Source organism: Phaenicophaeus curvirostris, chromosome 19, assembly GCF_032191515.1.
Source record: "Phaenicophaeus curvirostris isolate KB17595 chromosome 19, BPBGC_Pcur_1.0, whole genome shotgun sequence".
In the NCBI taxonomy this organism is placed as follows: Eukaryota; Metazoa; Chordata; class Aves; order Cuculiformes; family Cuculidae; genus Phaenicophaeus; species Phaenicophaeus curvirostris.
The window spans coordinates 12,630,201-12,651,402 of NC_091410.1; the positions used below are offsets into that span (position 1 = coordinate 12,630,201).

Sequence of the window (21,202 nt, forward strand, 5' to 3'; positions counted from 1 at the left end):
AGCACAATTAATTAATCTGCTTATATTTAGGCATGGATAGAAATATCATGGTCAGCTGGTACCTGAAAGGGGAAGAGCTTTCTTTAAATACAGCACCAGGGATGTAATTTCTTAATGTTTTTTTCTTGTAATAGCCACATTCTGAGCTCAGATTTTCAAGGGAAAAATGGGGGAAATAACTATATTGAAGTAGTTATCACCTAGAAAAAGAAAAGGCTGGTAGGAACACTCCTGTATCAAGATATGTTATTTACAGACAATATTAATTCTTGTTCCAGTTCATGACTTCTTGAGGTTTTTTTATTTTCTTTAACATTCTCCAGCATTATCTTCTCTAATCAGCTGTAGAAATCACAAAACAAAATGATGTGGCAAAGGCCTATGCTCTTGGGAAATCAGCCTCCTGGAGTGAGTTCTAAATTAAGAAAATACATTTTTCTTGGCAATTTCCATGTAAACTAAATAGATAGCATTCCGCATCCTATCAAGCCACATCAGTCTTGGAAAAAAAAGAACCACAACATTAGTCTATACAAAAGAAGTTATCTGGAACAAACTAGGAATGCAAATCAGATCTATTTTTGTGTCTTTATGAGTTGGTTGCATGACCTAATGATGGGGCACTACCCCATTCCTGGTGAACAGAGTTAATTCCATGTTAGCTTCAACAAGAAGTGCTGCAAAGAGATTTTCAGCTCTTAAACCTCTTCTATTGCTTAGTCAGATGCAAACTGGGGTGGTTTGGCTGTCACCAGTGATTGTCTTACAGAACTTCAAAACAAAACCACACAGTTGCTGACAGTCTGTTTTTACATTTCTACCCATACAAGTTGGGTCACGGCTTCTCTAAGGATGCAGAGCTGTCCTCATTTGAACTTGTGAGAGATCTCAGTATCCCCTTTTACAGATTGTGTTTCCTTTATATTCAGCCAGATGGAAACCTGGGTTTTTTTCCAGCTTTGCAGTCTGGATTGCAAGCTGGGGTTTGCTCTGCTTCTCTCTGTTCACTTATTTCCATTTTATTTTCTGTTGCATTTGTCTGCTCAGGAAATTACTGCAAATTACGCTGGGACATAAATTTACAGTGTTTTGATTGCTTTGTAGTGATTCCCTGTCTTAACCCACTCACCATGCTCCAGATTCTTAGAAAGTGGAATTAACTGCCTTGTACTTAGTGAGTGTTCCCAGTGACCACACAGTGTTGCGACATAGGCTGATAACATAATCTGACACCTTAGCTTCTTCTGCAGCAATTTCTCTGTCAGCTGTTAACTATTTTAGGTGACATTTCAAAAATATCTTGACAGGTATAATACGTGTCTGCTGGTGCCTGGTTTTGTATGCTGATAATCCAGTTCTTTCTGCACAAATCTCAAAGTCCAACTTTGAAATGAAAAAATTAAGTGACTCCCAATAGTGACAGATTTCTAAAAGCCACTGTTTTAAAATACTTTTTATTCAGGGAACAAGCTCATATTTTATTAAATGCCTACTGAGCTATCAGCACTCAGTGTTCTCTCACATGTCAAGAACACTGTCACATACATGGTGGAAGCCACTGCTAGCAGCTACAGTAAGACACTGTAAGCAAGAGCTTTCAAAAGCTCCCTATTCCCATTTCAGATTCAACCAAAGAACAGGAAACCATTAATGATGAATTTTGCCTGTAGAATCATGTACAAACTATTCATGTTTCACTATGGAAAGGAAATAATTAATCTGATTTATTCTACACTTCTGACCTTCTGAGTCTATTTTTTTCATTGTCTGTAAGATTTCCCTGGCCACACCAGAAAGACAAGCACAGCACAAGATTCCAGTAAATCTTTGCACAAAACCAAGCATCTCTCTCTCCAGCCTTCCGCACTTGGCAAACACGGTGCACGTTTGGTGTCATAGCACTCAACTATTAAAAATACTACACAAATGACTGCAAAAATTCAGTAAAATTGAAACTTCTACCCACTGTAAACTGAGACTTTACACATGACCAACTGTTAAGGAGTATTTTTTTCCAACCTTAGAAAGCAGAGAACTTCAAACAGAAAGCAGAACTTCCAGAGAGGAGAAGTCCGGATCTTCAGTAAATTTCTCATATTCTTGCAACACAGAAGTACCAGAAAGTAAGAGAGAATGTGTTGAGAGCAAAGAGTTACGATCTGTGGAGACCCTAACGTTACAGTTGTTGGTTGGGGAAGGAATAGACATTAGAAAATAATGAAAAATTTTCAAAACAGGCTATTTAGTAATACATGGAGACATGGCACACATTTTTATATTTGTTACCACACTGGTATTACATTTAGTTCTTGTGGGGAGCACAGGTTAGTAACTCCAGATGAAATGAACATTGTCGGTGAACTTAAGGACACAAACCAGTTATTCTGTACCCAGTACAGCTGCCAGCATGACATGTTTCTACCATAATCTGCAATTGGTCAGCTCTAAAACATCTAATTAAAGCAATTATTCTAGACTTTAATTGTTTATTTTTATTACTATAGCATCAAGAGGCCCCTGCTGAAACTGGGGCTATATGCTCTATGGACACTTAGCAAGAGAGAATACTTTCCCTTTAAGCTTTCACTATAAATAAATAAGACACAGAGGGAACAGCAAGGTGAAGAGATGATAGTAACAAGTGGGTTTAGTTACACAGTAGTGGAGACATGGTTACAGCTGGCCCTGCTTAGCCATGTGCTCGTGTCTGACCAGTTGGATGTCCCAGGTTTTATATACAATTTGAAACTTTTCTTTGAGAACAAAAATCATAGTAAATAGAAGTATGAGCTGCTATTTCAGCTACAGTACTGGCTACTGGAAATTTCAAGGTACTGATCCTAAAGACAGAAAAATTATTGGGTTCATAAATTATGTATCTATTTATATAAGCTAATTAATTTTGCAAAACATCCTTTGAAAGTTAAACTCATAGCTCTTTGAATCAGGTAAAAACTTCCATTAATTTCAGAAGCTTTTGGATTACGTTCCCTTTCCGTCCCAAGGAAACCTCTTTATAATATCAATTTTACATCCCAAGATAAATCTAAACCCCCTTTTTAAGAAACGTAGTGGCCTAACAAACATGAAGTAAACAATCTAGCCACTTATGGGGAAGTCTATCACTGTTGAAACCTGGTCCTGTAAGGCCAACTTTCTGAGCAGGATAAAAGTCCCAATAAAGCTGGCTGGGCATTTTGAAAGAACTATGGTATATTACATATTTTATTGCTAACACGCATAAATCAATCAGTGTCCTGAAAGCAGCAGTCTTTCTTAACTCACTGCATAAAGCAACAAAACCCAGTCGGCACACTTATGTTTATAAATAGCAGGTTTTGATGAGGTAAGAGCCATGAGTAGGTGTTGGCAAGACTAAGGTCCGAGACATACAATTTACAGGGAGTTTGCTGGGTTTACAACTACATACACTTTATGTCAACAACTTAAATATGAAGCCTAAAACTTCACCTTTTTTTCAACATTAATATGAAGCTCAGCAAAAGTTTTCAAAGGAAAAAAATCACCTGCAACAATGACCACACTTATTCTCAATACACAGTTTCTCAGTATTGCACTAAAGAAGGGCTTTGCTCTTACCTTTCTTCTCTCTACAGATTCCTGTAAGGGAGTTGGGTTTTAAATCATTTTACAGTTTCACTCTTAATCATCCTTATAAAAAGCATGCCAGAAAGCTGGACAGAAGTTCATAACAAAATAGCAGAGACAGAGAACTAATTAATATCTACAAATAATATTTAGCTGCAAGATATGAAGATTGTATAACCCCTCCACTCCCATTTCTCTCCCTCTTACCCCCCTCTGCCTGCAAGGGCACATTGTGCACTGTGACCAGGCAGCCAGGCAGACTGGCAGGCAATAGGCTGAAATACTTTTCTTTTTACCCCTACCATCCTCCCATAGCATCTGCTCTCTCTGTCCCAACTCCTGCCTTGTTTCTTGAATGATGAATCTAAACATAATCTTAACTGGCACTATAATCAGACTGTGAGGACTGACAGTGCTCAGTGTGTGTAGCACCACTTTCGCAGCTTTACTATTGCACACCATGGGTTTAAATAAACAGCCATATGAACACAACAACAAATATCACTTGGAGAAACTCTTGTGCCATTCTGTTTTGTTCCCTTAAATAGAAAACAGCAAGGAATGACTGTGGTTCACTAGGGACAACAACGAGATGGGGTGGGAGCCATCTGGAGCAGTGGTTGTCAAAGTGCAGATAAACATAGACAAAATGAAGGAAATTTCAACTACTCAAAGCAATCTTTCCCTCCACTCTGTTTTTCTCTTCTATCACTCAGGATATAGTATACTTTCCAAAACGTTGTCTTCCTATCATCTTAAGGAGGTTTAAAAATGCCTAAAATGCCATGCTTGTAGCATTACATCATGTAAAAAACGTGCCTCAGTGTGAGCCATCAAGTGTTGCAACTCTCAGCCTCTTCTTCATTTCTAAATGAAACCGAGGGGTTTCTAATGTACTGCCGCAAGGAAGGATGCTTTCGCTAATATAAACTGCACTAGTTTAATTGAATTTGGTAATGTTGACACATGTCACAACTGAGGCTCTGTCCTTACCCTGTGAACACTCAGACTGCACACTTTCTGTCCTGAGTGCTCAAAACAGATCCAGCTAATGAGATACAAAATACACCTTTATGTAAGAATATCCTGGAAAGCAGAGAACATACAACTATTATGACATTAGTTTTTAATCCCAAATTATCACAATAGTCAAATTCAGACAGGTTTGATCTAAACCTTAGAATATTATGTTAGAAATCCACAGAACCCTTTAAATAGGTAACACAGAGACATTCAGCTGCCCAGTGATGTCACAGAGTTTCTTTGTACACAGCACCACAGTGAAAAACTATCAGTTTATACAGAAGGAATGATACAATGGCAGTCACCTCTAAAATAATCGACATTAACTAATTAAATATGAGATATTTTGTAATATATCGGCCCATTTAGTTTTCAAAAGCCCCTAACAACCATCACCTGGTATAAATTCCAATTCAAACAAAGTAAAATGCTATGTTGATTATTTTTAAAGAATAAGTTTCTGGCTACATATTAAATAAAAATTGAATTATTACCTTCACTTGTGAGCCAGAAAGTATTGTCACACCAGATGGAGTCCAATAAAAATGGCCAGTTCTTTTCCATATCCTTTTGCAATGACCATACATCAAATTTTCCATCTATAAAATGCCTAGTGATATATAAACTTTTCAAGAGGTATAAGTGGCTAAATGGCAATTCTAACTCAACATTAACTTCTGAACAAATTTGATACACTTCATTATAATAATTTTTGAAATAGAGTCACAATTTTAAATATTATTACAGAAACTTCCCTGGGCACTCTAATCATACACTCTGAAATATGTCAGGCTTTTTCCCTTGCTTTTCAGAAGTGTATTGGCTGCATACGTCAACTTCCACAACGTATTATTTTAGTCACTGAAATGTTGGACCTGAATTCCTATCTATTTCAAGTGACAACCTGACTGATCTAAAACTTAGCTTGCCTCCAAAAAACATTGTGTTTCAGTCTGAATACCTACTCTCCTTTTCCAAAAGAATTTGTTACTCCCCTGGTGATGCCTGAAGGCCATTGTATAATATTGTACTGCCCAAAACCCAGTCTATAGAATCCAGCCTATACAAGCAGAGATTTATGTAGTGGCAAACATTTGCTTGAGACAATTGCTGACCACAAACAAACATCGTCAGAAGACCACGCATGCTGAGCGTTGCCATACCATTCACACAAGGATTAGCTCTGAACAAAAACTGCAACAATTTTGCATTTAGAAGAAACTTGGATTCAAGTACATCTTCTCGGCTTGACTCCATGTGAAATCTAAATCCGAAGATCATTATTTCCAACATTGCCAGGATGCAAAAGGAAAAGGACACATTAGCCTTAAAAGATTTAGAAAACGGTGTTTTAGGACCCCTCAGCAGATTTCTATCTATCTCAGCTCACCAGCTGCCTAAAGGCAGGAAACTAACTCAGAGCTGCTGGACATGCATTTCTGATACACTTCTGGGAAAGGCAAGTTTAGACATCAACCATAAGCTCATATTGAACTTCCAAACCTTCCTTCAAAACCCACTCCAAACTCTCAACATTTATTACTACAGAGGAAACCTAATCATAATCATATATGAGATAATCATTAATGCCAACATAAAGATGACACTAAAGTAGGATACAAAATCAGCAAAGAAGTCTCTTCAGGTCTTGGTTTTACATTTTTTAGATCAAAGAGAAGCATTCCGAGAGACAGAGAAATAAAATGATAAACCATAGTTATTGTTTATTTTGAATACCCTCTCATTTAGTTTTTCCTACAACTGTTCCAGGCTGTAGACTAGAGCCTGAAGGAGGATCCCATGAATACATCTATTACAATTCAGAATAGGTCTGGATAGCCGACTTTACAAACACACATTTATCTGCTTTTTCCTAATGGTGCTGAAAGAGTAGAGAGAAGGGGGAAAGAAGAAAATATTCTTTTTTTTTTCATCCACTGAGTGGAATAGTAAGAGACAGGAAGTATGAAAAAGCAATAGCTACAAAAACCTGATACAGAAGTACAATCAGCTTGTCATAGGAAGTGGAGAAAACATTTCCATCAGTCCCATGACTAAAGAATTAATATAAGCAGGTGATTAAAAATGAGAGCATAAGGAATTAATGCTGGTTCTCCATCAGGCTGTCCATTAAAACTCTACTGATAACATTCAAGCACATCACACTGTTATTTTTACATCTTAATTGCTAGATAGGTTTTTTCAGTGAAATCTTTGAGCTATAACACTTTCCAGTTGTTTATTCAGTACAGTTTGTACCACATCAAGCCAGCATAATGTGATGATAGCAAATTTTGTCATAAATGAACTGGCAAGGACAACACAAGCAACAAAGCCATGAAGGCATTACATTTAGTACACCTCAGGAACTAGAGTGCTCTTGTGGCTCTTTGGAGCATTTGTCTTCTTGCCAACCTGCAACAAGCTGAACTCCCTGCTGCAGTGGTTTTACAGCTGCTGCTGCCTGTGTCAGTAGCAGCACACCAGCACACGCTACCATTAAGGTTTGTCTTTGACACAGCATGAAACTTCTCCAACTTCTTGGCTGCCAGTCCCATAAATAAGCTTCTCATAACCCTTCCTATAGGTCAATCATAACTCATTTCTTTAATCTTTAAGATTAACATCCACTTTTCATTCTGTTTCAGCTTACTCCCTCTATGTCGCATACGTAAATCATCAAGAAATTGAAATAGGTGTTGGTACCAATCTAATCCACTGCTGCAGCATTAGATCTTTGCTTTCTGTTCTAGGATATGTAGCAGCCCTGTGATAATTAGAAATCCTGTTACTTACTTAGTTTCTGCAGGAAGTGATCCCTTAGTATTACTTTCTTGTCTCCAGATTTCTGGGGAGGCTTCATTTATGTTTGCAGTGCACTTCAAATGCTCAGATGAAAAGCACAGTATAACTACTGCTAATAACAATACAAACTTATTAAATCCGAAGTAACTCAAAGTGCTCTTAGTGGCTTATTCATACAGGATCTCTAACAGAAGGCCTGTCAAAAGGACTGGCATTTTTTTTTTATCTGAATGAAAATAAACTTTACCCAAAAAAGAGGGTAAATGATGAACAAAGGAAGAGTGTAGAACTAGGCAACCAATAGGGATGGGGGAAATGAAGGAGAAGATCTATCTGCAATACTTAAAATCTTTGCTGAAAAAAACCTGTAAAATTAGGATTTGCTTCATACATTATGAAATATGCACATCAACACTGCCTACTGAATGTAAAATATTTTAATCCTGTACCTTAACTGGTATCACTGATTCATGCAGGAGTATTGTTTGAAGCAGAGTATAACAGGAGGGAAATATAACCACGGAGACAAAAGGAGAGCAATCCATTTCAATGACATTACGTTATTACCTTCATCTTTATCCAGGCACAAAAGCTAACATTATTCATAAAGGTGCAAACACTTAAATTTAAATTGGAGCTAAGAGACTAACTGTCAATTACACACAAAAGGGAGTATTATGACTGTTTGAACCTGTGATTATCTAGGAAAAGCTCAGTGGTACGGGGTGCTGTACACGCACACAGCAAGTGATAGGTAGAAGGTGAGCACTGCATAGGGAATAGGAAGAGTAATAACAGTGCATTATTGACATGACCGTGGATAGCTGATGCATGATACTTGTGCAGCTGCTCTGTGCATGTAGTTGCCAATGACTGTGTTTTCCTGCTGTAATCAGATTTGAAATAAGAGAAACTAAGTTGCTTGTAATGGTAAATGCACTCACTGCGACATTATGAGACTCATCTCTAAGTGTGGAATAAAAGGCAGCCTGCATCCAAATGATCAGTATGCAGCACTGTTTGTTAAAATATGAACTCAAATGTCTGAATTCTAATTCAAACATGATGAAAAATTGTGACTGGGGGAAGTTTGTACATTAAATTAAGAAGAACTGAGAGACAAGCTTATCCCTTATGCGAGTCCTCCACGAAATAACTGCTTTACAATTGTATTAATTCAAATGTCGCTGCTTAGGAAAAATTAGTACAAACTTACAGAGTTTATGCATCAGGTTTTTCCAGCTGAAAGTGACAAGAGCTCTGGTACTATGTAACACTTCAGGGGCGTCAGAACAAGTATTAATTTCAGTAAAGGCAAAAGATTAAATTCCATTATTTTTTATGCTGGATTTCATTGAATTACAGCACTCAGTTTAACAATGCAATAGATACTTTGAGGGAAATAAACTGCTCCAGCATAGAGAAAATTTTATGCATATGCATATATATGTACAAACACTACATGCACACATCTCTTCTGCACCATGAAGAAAAGCAACTAGATCTGTCTACAGAAAAGCTGATTGAGTTAAATCTTCAGTACAAGAGCAATACTTTAACTCAGATTCTGCACACCTCTTCATTAACTTCAAAATCAAACATAATTTTGCCAAGCAGTATGGTCTATTTCAACTGTACTTTACAGTCCTTTCAAGATCCTCGTGGCATATCATCTCCATTTAGCGGACAGGGAAGGGAAACACAGAGGTGAGGTGAGACTTTCAGAGCTATAAAGGAAGTCAGTAGCATACTAAGGACTAGAGCCCAGTTGTGCTCTTGTTTCCAGACCCTGATATGCTAAATGCAAACATACAATCCTACCAGTAAACAAGGTAAGCATCACATCAATATCCCTGTTTCAAATGTACATGCCTACTGGGAAGTGCTGGACGCTTCTGGTTGCCAGCCAGTAAACTTTCCCCCTCCTCAGCATGAACTCTGATTGTGTGCCAGTTCACTTACCCATGATTATCATTTTTTCTTTCTGATGAGCGTAGAACAATTGCCTTTCGCACACTGGTTAGCTAGAGTCGAAAGAACCGTTTGCCTCCAGCCCAGCTGTCGGAGTCTCCATGCAAGATGCTGTGCAAAATGTTGAGTTAAAAGAAAACACGAGTAGGGGGAAAAGAGAGCTCTCTGAGAACCTCCACATGGTTCCTGTTGCTAAGGGAACCACTCCCTTTGTCTGCATAGGTTAGGAATGGCTGCTTCATTTGGAGTCTGTCTCTTAAGTACTGAAAACAGCACAACAATTTCAGGAAGGAAAAAATCCCCCAAACCTCCAGAATATCTTATGACCATAGAAAAACTGAACTGCCTAGGAATTCTTACATTAAATCTGGCTCTTAATAGTTGATTTGGGTGACTCCAAGGAGACTGTAGAACTTATCTGTGCCATCTGATGGGACGATACCCCACTGCACACAGTTTAATTTATTTATTGCAATCAGCTTTGGGGAGCAAGGTATCTGGTTATGGAAAGATAGATCAAGAAATTAGATCCAGTTTATTACAGCCGATGGAGAGAGATCAATAGCAAGAAACATAAGCTTTTAATAGGTATTAATGACAATCTGTAGACAAGAGATGCCTTTACTTCATGTCCTCCTGTAAAAATCCAAGCTCAAATCCTTAGCTCTGTTCTCATGGCTGTTCTCCCTTGCTCCCTCTTATCTCCAGCAAAGCTCTGGCCGTGTTCCTGAGTCCCCAGGTATCTGAGAATCTAGATTCTACATAGGCCAATTAGTCACAGTGCAATTCAACATATGGAGTCAGGAATCCCTGCTTCTTATCTTTGTCCATCCCTCATTTTAAGGAACATACCAGGGATGTGTACTTTTGGATAAAGATCATTTCATGGTAAGTCTGAAGTCCTATAACACAAAGAGCTAATAGACATTGCCATGAAGGTTTATGCATCGGGAACAAGAACACCACGAGTCTAACCTTAAACTTCTTGTTTGTATTAAGAAAACCAGCCTCCTTATGAAAACATAAAGCACAACATGCATTTCACAATACAATCACTTCTCATGGTCTCTTCAAGTGACACCAAAACCAGCATCCCAAAATACTGTGGAATTACTTGTGTCAACACCTTAGTATTATTGTGTAGAAATTTGAATTCAGATCTCAATTTTCAAGCACGGATTTATCTGAGTTGCTTAACACATCCACGGAACAAACAGAAAGTGTGTTAGATTATGTCTGGATGAACAGACAGGAGTTCAAAAAACTTAGAGGATGCACTTCGGTATGGAAATCGGATTTATCTCATTCCACCAGAGAGAAGCTGCAAGTGCCTGCAACAGCGCAGAGAGGTCAGTAGCAGTTCAGCCTTATGGTAAAGAGCTGAGCCTTACTGTCTGCAAGGTAGCTGCTGCTGCAGAAAGTCAGTGCCAGTGTCGTCCTATTTTCCAGACTTGAGCTGTCTTTTTTCCCCTTTGTCAGCCTGCGGCTCTTAGAGAACACGAGTCAGATAACGGTATGAAGCATCTTTACTTACACTCCCCACTCCAATACTGATTCTTTGACATAAAGGCCTGAAGAATTCAGCTGTCACTTCATTGCATGTGTTGAATTGTATTTGCAGCATGATATGTGTTGCACATCCCCCGTTCACCCCCTCCTTTTCTCTCTTACCCCAGTGAGTCAAATAAAGCAGTCAAGACTGCTTTTTAGAGAGGCCCTTCTGCTCCCCTTTGCAAAAAGATTAGGAGATTAGAGAGGGCAACTAAGAGTTCAGTTTTGGTACATTAGAAAGCAACTATTAACATAAAGGTTTCTGTTGCATTTTTAGCAAGGAGCAATTAATCTGAAACCAATCAAAATTTTTGTGATTTTATTAAACTTAAAATTTCCTTTCTGAGAGTTAATTTGAATTGCTCAATCCTGCTGTGTATGTGTGCATGCATACACACACACACATCACATTTTCTCCTCCTCATGGATAGGCTGATGTCAAGGTTAATGCAAGCAAAGGATCTTGGGTTTCTGTACGGCCACAGCAAGGGAGACTACAGCTTTTAGAATCGAACTCAAGTTTCTGCCCATAAATTCTTCACCCACTTTCTTCTGCTGCTTCCAACCCATGGAGCTTTCTTCAGCATTATTACAATTACAAGGGCAGAAATGTGCATTCAAAGTTAACTCCTAGCATAATAAAAATCTTCAACACCCCAAATTAATGCTTAGGGAGTCTAACACTGCATTTTACCTAAGCCTTTTACAAGTATTTGTGTACACAGTGCTATCATTAACACAAGAGTACTTTGCTGATTGTTCCCATTTCATCGCATCAGAATAAAAAGACACTGGGAGCAATTTCAGATCCCATTACAATTTTATGAAACATCCAGGGGCAGCATCAATGCAGCCTCCTGCCCTACAACACAGTGTTCCCCACGAAAAAAAAAACAAAACACACAAGTAATATTTCTTTCCCCTTATTTTGACAATGAAAGATATTTTCACTGTTTAACAGAAATGTTAGTATCTTCTACAGGACATTTAACATTACCCTGTTATTATAAAAGCAACATTTTGTGGACAGACTGGCAAAGAGGCTCAGACTTGATGACCATCAATTTACACAACAGTGAAATTCTACTCAGGAACCTTTCTTCAATGAAATAGTAAGAAATTTATCTATTAATATAAATCCCAGCTTTTCAAAAGCTCAGCTGAAAAATTGACTGCTTCAAGTACTGATCTCCTAAAGACTTTGACTTTGTTATGCTAATCCAAGTTATTAAGAATAATCAGAAAAGGAATTCATTAATGGCTACTTGAATCAACTGCTTTTTGTCTCAGATGTGAACACATCCCCCCAGTCAGAAATTACCTAACACAGTGTGATTGAAGTTTATTTATTTACTTACACGTAACAAGCGACTGAGCAGCTTGCAGTGCATGAAGTGAGGCTATGGAAAAGTACATTACAGTGCTCCTGCTTCAGGGACCTCTCAGTCAGAATTTCACTATATGTGCCTATTTTATGTTTATTATTCAGCCAAAAGCACTGAAATTCTCTACCCCCGAAAATCCACAGACCAAAACTTGGTGACCAAGGAAAGATTGCTTGCCTTATTTAAGGTGGCTTAAGAGGAATTTTTAAAATAAATATTTACAAAACTCTAAAAATATCATCTTGTTTTGTTAAGGTTAAAGTTGTAAACACCTTACCTAGTACAAATATAGATCTTGTTATGCAATGAAAAAGAGAAGCAGATGGAGCTGTTGATAGCCTCAATGACAACAGTGCAACATGCAGTTGCACAGGAGCCAGTGTTCCCCTTACAAGGAAAATTTTTCATATTGCCCAATTTTTTTTTCAGTTGCAACCTGGAATTAAAATTCCGACATGAGAAATTTTCCATAGGAGGGTCATATTTAAAAGACCCTCTGTGCGTAAAAACCTTTACTTTGAATGAACTGACATGGATTTAAATGACCTGTGAGAGTGTGTGTATGGTTGTATGTGCATGTATAAGGTTTCTTGTCCACTTTTGCGAGCCCAGACTCCCATCCTTTGTGGCAGTCTGCCAAACAGGCCAAGAACGTGGAGAAACTTGACTTTCTGGCACCATTCCACATGAGATGCTGGGGAACTGAGAGCTGGGAAAAACGGGTGAGCTGGCAGGATACCAAGCACATTTCCATCAAAAATTTCATTGGAATAGACATTTTCATGCAACGTGTTATGTTTTGGTGAACCGGCATTAGCTGAGAGAAAAATGTTCCACTGGAAAGTTTCCAACTTATCCTAGTGCTAAGATCTTGACACTCAGAGCTGCTATTTTTCATTCAGCTGAAAAATAGATTTCTATTTCCCTGTGTCATACACAGAGAAAGAATATAGTTTATTGTACTACTGATTGTCTAAAATTATTTGTCCTGATACTACAAAAAGCTTTATTTTGCCATATGGCAGCAAGTGCGGGTCTCTCATGGTTCCATGCTTTCTTGCAGTGCCTCTGCCCCTCAGTGCCTGGTTTGCACTCCACCTGTATTTAGGATAGTTTATTATGCTGCATACACAGGTTTAGGAACTCAATGAAGTAAAAGTGAGAGGAGCATCTGACTTAGGAAACCAATCACATTTAGCGATGGATGCAAGTAAGAAATCAGTTCTTTCTTAAGAACCACTACCAGCAAAACCAACTATATGAGCCCTAGGATAAACTAGCAGTTGACTAGAAATGCATAATTTATTTTACTTTTTTTGTTTCAAGTACCCTTGCATTGAAATTTTTATGAGGGAAGTTAACATCTCTTGCACTGTGTTTGCACAGAACCTTGGTCTTTAACTAGGACATGATTTTTCCATTAAAATAACTGATGATGATCACTACAATACTTCAGATATTTTGCAAGAGCACTTTGTAAGGAGGCAAAGCCCTGTAATTTGGCAGGTACTTTAGGATGAAATTCTGACATTTTTCTATTCAAACCAAATTATTCTATTGAAATCACAAGACATATACATGCATCAAAATGCTTTAAAATCTAAACAGGATTGTTAGAATTTAACATTTAATGAAACTTATCACGTAAGATGCAATGAAAACTCATCTTATTCAAGCTGCACATGTAAAACCTCTGAGCTATTGGAAAACTTGAACCAAATTCATCTTTGTCACTGATGGGATACTGCCAAATTGGACAGTTTCTGCATGCTTAGCTTTTGAACCTGCTTCTCAGAACACTGATTAGTGTTACACTCCATTCAGGAAGCGATCCCACTGGATAAGCTGAGCAAACGGTAGGACAGAAGTTCCAGACTCAAAAAAACTAAAGGATGTTCTTTTGCCCCGCTTTTGCGTCCTTAAATGAATTTAGTACTTGTGAAAAGAATTAGATCAACAACCCTATAGACCAAGGGTTATGGTATAAGCACAAGAACACAGGCATTTTCAGTGTCCTGACTTCACACTCATGTGCCTTCACTCTGAGCTGTAAGTTTAACTTACCATCTTGGGCATGAATAGAGCTTCACCCAAAACTAATGCACAGATAAAGCACAGATTTCATAAGCCTGAGAGCAAATATCTATATAATCATAAAGACAGTTTATTAATGCAGTAATTTATCACTTAAGTTTTTAAGTTCTTGTAGCAGAGAAGAAACTGAAATACTGACTGAAACTGAAATACTGACTGAAACTGAAACTCCCATCTCCATTTCAAGTTGGTCTCAACACTTCTGGACTGTGCAACTACTTTCCTCAATCAAGTACATCTGCCAAAACTGGCTCCGATACTGAAGATCTTTCCCTTTCCACTGCTGGTCTCTAGAAATCTCAGTATACTCATATTAATTATGTAAGTCTTCTAAATCTCAATTACATTCATTGTTTTCTATTCTAAACTCTTAATTCTGCTCCTTCCAGCTACGAATTTCAGAAATACTCAGGTGAATTCCTTTCAAGAGAAACAGAATAACTCTATGCAATTTTTTAAAGAGCAAGGGTGACCACGGGAGACACTGTGGCAGAACTGAAGAAAGAAAAGCACTAAAGGAGAACAAAGGAATGCAAACAAGTGGAACACCCAAAGAGGGTAAGACCAATTAAACTGAAATAATTTGCAATTAATTTTTCAGTATAAGTTAACAAGTATTCCAAGCCTGATGAATTTGATGGGAATCTATCAAAGCAAGTATTTGCTCTGAATTAGCAAAGCACAAATTAGACCTGGGGATACATGTTGGTCAACATCTCAAAATGCGGTTAAATTACTTTAGCAAGTGTTTGCTTCCTCTGCTTGGCAATGATGTGCACCTCACACTTCCCCTGATGAGACCTGACTTTAGATTCATTATCTCTGCTGTTAATTTCTTTCTTTTATAAAATACGGATTTAGAAAGTTATGCCACCCACTTACAGCAAATGTATATTTCAAAACAGCAAATTTCAGTGACAGCATCATGAGTGAAGCTACTGTAGCATATTTTAATTATCCTCTTTACACAGAACAAGGCTCTCATACTATGTTTGTTTATATATAGATACAGTCACACACATACGTTTAGAGTAAATTTATCGTACAATGCTAGATTTCTCTTCACGATACCTATTTTCTGTGCTAGCACTGAAAGCATTTCCAATGTACTTATTTGCTTTGGATATCACTGTCATGTTCTCTCACACCCTTAAGTGAGATTGACTCACTTCTATCTCTCTGTTGCTATGAAAAAGTAAACAGTAGCTACAAAGATGCCAATGAATTAGACTTCTTTTTCTGCTGTATGCATTTAATCCTTTTATGTGTCTACCTGAGACGGCTTGTTTTATCATCCAAGACACATTTATATTTTACGACAACTCTTGGTTTATCTTTGATTAATCTCGACAAACAACAAAATGAAATGAATTGACTACATTTAATCTAACAATTGTGACAAATTCCTTTAAAGTAACGATTTCAGAGAAGCAGACTTTCTGTGGGTGCTCCTGTCAGCAAGCGCACGTAAGTAATACTCCTTTCTCATAAAGGCATAAAGAACTCCTAAAATTGAACTTCACCCACTCCAATCAAAATGTCACTCAACTGCTGACTGAAATATCCTTCGTTCAAATCAGAGTGAGTGCCTTTAATGGCTACCCAAATGGCTGTCAAATTAAATAAGAAACAAAATGCAAATAAATTAGCATTCCTAGCTACTGATACACTATAAATATTTATGAGGAAAAAAAGATGCTGTAATTTCAAATGATACCACAGGCCTATTTTGTACAAACAGTTAAAACAGTTATACATGCAATACTGTACTTTGCAATTTTTTTCCATTTCACATCACCATAATCACCTAATAAATATTTAAATGGACCCATTTGCTGTAACTATAAAAGAACCGTGTAAACTTGTTGTCATCTAGACACATAAGCCGCAGTGGAGTCAATGAATTTCAACAGTCACTTAATATTGCAAGCCACAAGCTACCTTAAACCTGCCAGCAACTGTCTGCCAGGAAGCTACTGTAGCACCACGGCTACCTCCTCCAACCCAGGACACGAGATTCATTATGAATGCTAGCATTGCTACTCTAATTAGGCCTGGGAGAGGTTTAACAACCATGCTACAGTCTTGCTGCTGACAAATATAAAAATAAAGCCTTGTTCAAATTAGCAATGTGAAGTGAGAAGGCCTAGAAGCAGCAACTGTCTGACCAGTAGTGAAACAGTTCTAATCTATAGTGAGGTTATTTTGCTTCATAAACTGCTAGTATGTTACCTGCAGGAGGTCTCCCTGTAAAATGAATTATAGTAAGCTATATGTGATAATTAACCGTGCATTAGCAAATATCTTGAAACAGGGGGGCTCTGTTTTCTCTGTATTTTGACTAATAAAAGCATGAATTTGTTCAACAAATGATCATTTAGGTTGTGGAATGCTAAGCATATTGGAAGAACACAGTAAGCAATAGAATATTGTAGGTGGACTAACAGTTTCCTTACAAAAACAGGCTGTTTAATAGGCTGGCTCCATACTACGTTATTCACAGTACTAAAAACCACAGTGTTGGGAAGACAAATACAATATACATTTAAAATAATATAAACCTTGTACTCCTATTTACTTTAAAAATGCCATGGATGTGACAATAAAAAAAAATCCATAAGCAAACGTTTATTTCAGAAAGACAAAATCCCAAGTGACTCTTTCCAGAACGTAAACAGATAGTGAGGCAATTGGTACGGTCATCTTCTCTAGAGGGGAAAAAAATGTAGCGGGGTTTAAAATAGTCTACATCATATGAATGCGAAGCAAGGCAAAAAAAATCATATTAATTTATAATGTATACTGCTTATCACAATAAAAATAAAGTGGTGCTGTAATTTATTTTAGCTTCATTTACATCTTATGAAAACATATTTAACCATAATGCTTTATGGAGCTGTGACGGTACCAGCCACGTTCTTGGCTGTGAATCAGGGGTCAGAGCCACTCCAGCATACACAGGTTGACAATCTGTACCTCTTTATTCCTACTACGAGGACTGGAGCTCAAGCTTCCAAACATCACAAACTGCAACTCTTTTAACTACAGGTAATCTATCGGCTTTAAGCAGATTCTGTGTAATAATGACTAATTAGAGGGTTTGGCCTTATCATGGAAGAATCTCTGCCCCACTGCTATAGGGATGAACTGCAAGTAAAAAGAGAAATAAACGATGTTTCAGTTTGCAAATATCAACATTCAGTAGTCTCTCCAAACTTCTGAAATCTTTAAAACATTCAAAGTGTTCTCTAACCAAATACAAGATAAAGCCAAGGTCAGAATACACCTCTCACTTGTGTCTTCTCTGCCCTGTAACAAACAGCACCTCTGAAGGACTGGATCTTTCACTTCAGCATGCTGGGTCTACTTCAGCTGAGGTGGGAGTTATCAGCAAGATATCCCCTGATACCCGAGGCAGGGAGCTATCACTAAAATGCCAGAATTATGAATTTGTAGCAGACACTCAGTCTTAGAGTAAGATGGGATATTCAGAAAGTTGGTACCTGGAGAAAACTGAAGAGGTGTGACTCCACCATCCTGTGATACACAGTCAGGGGCAAGAATGCTTCTCATCAGAGCCTTGCAGCCCTCCTTTTGAACATCCACTTGATTCAGCCAAAGGATATTGGCTTGCTGTTTGCTTTCTAGTATTTACAAAAATACCGTAGTATTTCTGCAGCTAGTAGATATATGTATATATATCATATAAATGAAATACTATCTTTTCTAACAGTTAAGTTATTGTTGCCAAATTACAACAGTCGGGTTAACAAGACATCACTTAGAAATCGTATAGAATGAAAATATGCAGGCTTCTTAGACAAGACACCAGATATCATTCAGAAATTGCTATAAATTAATGACAAGCACATTTCTTGAACACGGGTGGTTTTTTTCCCCCCCAAAGTCTACAGCTTATTTCTCCTACTTACACTACAGAAACATAAGAAATGATAAAAAATAACTTGCACTACTTTGGCTATCATTACATTCTTCCAGTTTACAGGTTTTTTATTCTTAAATTTGCAAGTGCAATCAACTGGAAAAGATGAAGATGGGTTTGAGATTCTATTTTTCCCTACGTTTCCACAAGAAATGTGTTTGATTTATGTCCAAGAGCAACTTAAGTGTATAATTTATTATTTTTTATGTTTGTCTCTCTGACCATTATCTTCCCAAACAAGTAAGGGAGATAGTTTTAGCCACCACTCTAAGTGACCACATGTACTCACACCATTGCACTTGATAAAGCTTAAAACTCCAGTTACATTTTTAAAATTTAAATTTCAAAACAAAACCCAAACCCCTAAGAGTGTTGTTACCATTGCACCAACTTTCAGTTTTGTAAGGTAAATGAGAACTTAGAAAGCAGTGTGCTGTATTTTCTGTCAAGTTATATTTACAAACTTTCAGGCAGAGGGTAAGATTGCCCCCTTTTGGAATTTTTAAGTGTAACAGTCCAAATAAAGCATTCCATCCAAAGCGTTCCTAAACTCAACTTGAGAAATGCATCTCATCGGAAATTATTTGTGCTTCATATTGTTGTGTACCAGTGTTGTAATGTATGTGGATTCACATTCCGTATTAAAGCAATAGGCATGAAAGGCTTCAACTGCTCTTGCCAGCAACCACAAAGGCACAAAATCCAACTTCAGTAAAAGGTAAACATAAGGAACCCTCCAAGGAATGCAGCAGTAAAGATGGAACATATAAATGCATCTTCCCTTTCTCTGCCCTGCCAGATGAACTTTAGAGACAGTAATCTAGAACTACAGTGTATTATCAAGTAGCATTTTCAGATAAAATTCACAAAGTACTTAGCATTTTAAATAAAAAATGAAACAACTGAAGTTCTGATTCCAGATCAGAATAATAGCAAAACCATACTTAGCTTACTGATCTGGCTAGTCTTTTTTTTTTTTTTTTTTTTTAATTTGTCAGTTTTAACACATAAACCCTTTATGCAGTATTAAGTAACAGCATGATATTCTTCTGTTTCATCCCCCAAACTCTAAGTGATATAACATTTTGTTTCCCATCTTACTGCAATCAAAATTGTATCATCAAAGGCCATTGTCTTCCAATAACTTAAGTATAGTTCAGTCACCTAAACCAAGATTAAGCAGCAAGTCTGGTTTATGGGAAACAGCATGCTTGAGCGTCAGTACTAACCTTATACCCTGGGCATAATGCTACAGAGCAATGTTCATGTGGATGCTATGAAAATATCACCATGCCCATTGATCAATGCAAGTTAGAAATAGGCCACATCGCTCATATTTCAGTTTTTAAAACTTAAAAAAAAGCCACCAGTAACATTTTCCCCTGTAGTTAATATTGTAACACTTAACACTAAGTTATCAAACTTTAAAGAGTGTGATGAAAGTGATCCTTATCACTTACATATTCCTTGCCCTTGCTGCACAGTGGATAGATTCCCACAATACTGAAGATTAGATATTGTAAACTTTTATGTTTTCATAAAAATTCTGAAGTCCTAGCTTTACTGAGTGAAACTCAGAGTATAAATCACTATTGCATAAAAAGAACCAAGTGTAACAAGATGAACCGCAATGTAACTTTCCAGACTGTTTGCCCAAGTTGTTTAATGCCCTGTGTATTTCTACTGAGAAGTGAGAGCTTAAGTTGAATTATGTCCTTGCTGCTTTCAAAATACTCTAAACAGCTACTTAAACTGCAGCCAGTGTGTCATGCATTCCAACACAGAATATAAGAATCTATGTATTTAGTGTCACTGTAAGACTTTTACCTAGAGTTTCCTTTCAGTACCATGAAGTTAATCATAAGGAAGGAATGCACACACTGATCATGCTAATTAGCTTGCTAAATAAGACTTCTAAAGAGATCACTTCATGTGTCCTCAAGGATTCTTAAAACCCATTTTATTAAGAGAAATGCTTGGTTTCCTTTACTGACACACTCATTGGATCAAAAGGCTGTCATGGAGTAATCTGTAGGAATCTTGCTATCTACATACGGAAGAGGAATACTACAGTAAAACATACATTCCGTACTCAATGCAACAGAATCTGAGTATTCTTAACAGAGAATTATTTGGAAATATTTGTGAGAGTAGGAGAGAATGCTTACTATGTGCTTCCATAATCACACATTTCATCCCAAATCATGATCCATTGAATAAATCCTCAAACAATCCATAATTTCTCTAAAACAATTCCCACACTCTCCAATTGTTCTTCAGGCAATAAAAGGTCATGTAGCACAAACAGATGTAGGCTGCAGAATGTTTTCAGCTGACTTTCTGGTTCAACTGTGCATTTCTTCAAAGTTGAAGACAGAGGTGCTGGTTCGAGCTGGGGTAGGGTTAATTTTCTTTGTAGTAGCCAGTGTGGCACTGTGTTTTGAATTTGTGCTGGAAACAGCATTGATCGTATAGGGATGTTTTAGCTATCACTGAGCAGTGCTTACACAGGTCAAGGTTTTTTCTGCTCCTCAACCCACCTCATCAGTAAGTGCTGGGGGTGCACAAGGAGCTGGAGGGGACACAACTGGGGCAGCTGATCCCAACTGACCCAAGAGATATTCCACACCACAGGACATCATGCTCAGTATATAAACTGGGGAAGAAAAAGCAAGAAGTTGATGTTTGGAGCAATGGCATTTGTCTTCCCCAGTAACTGTAATGTATGATGGAACCCTGCTTTCCTGGGGATGGCTGCACACCTGCCTGCTGAAGGGGAGTGGCGAATGGACTCCTTACTTCGCTTTCCTTGTGCGTGTGG

General features: G+C 37.6%; 2 protein-coding genes across 2 annotated transcripts in view; one reads left to right on the plus strand and one right to left on the minus strand.

Annotated features, from left to right (window-relative positions):
- The window catches only part of ANKFN1 (ankyrin repeat and fibronectin type III domain containing 1), a 95,937-nt gene extending 86,421 nt beyond the window's left edge, over nt 1–9,516 (minus strand). Inside the window, exon 1 of the mRNA XM_069872431.1 lies at nt 9,400–9,516. The gene's annotated coding sequence lies outside the window, so the exon portion shown is untranslated. The remainder of the gene's footprint in view (nt 1–9,399) is intronic.
- MMD (monocyte to macrophage differentiation associated) overlaps nt 1–21,202 on the plus strand; it is a 372,596-nt gene that overhangs the window by 220,200 nt on the left and 131,194 nt on the right. The gene's annotated exons all lie outside the window — the stretch shown is intronic.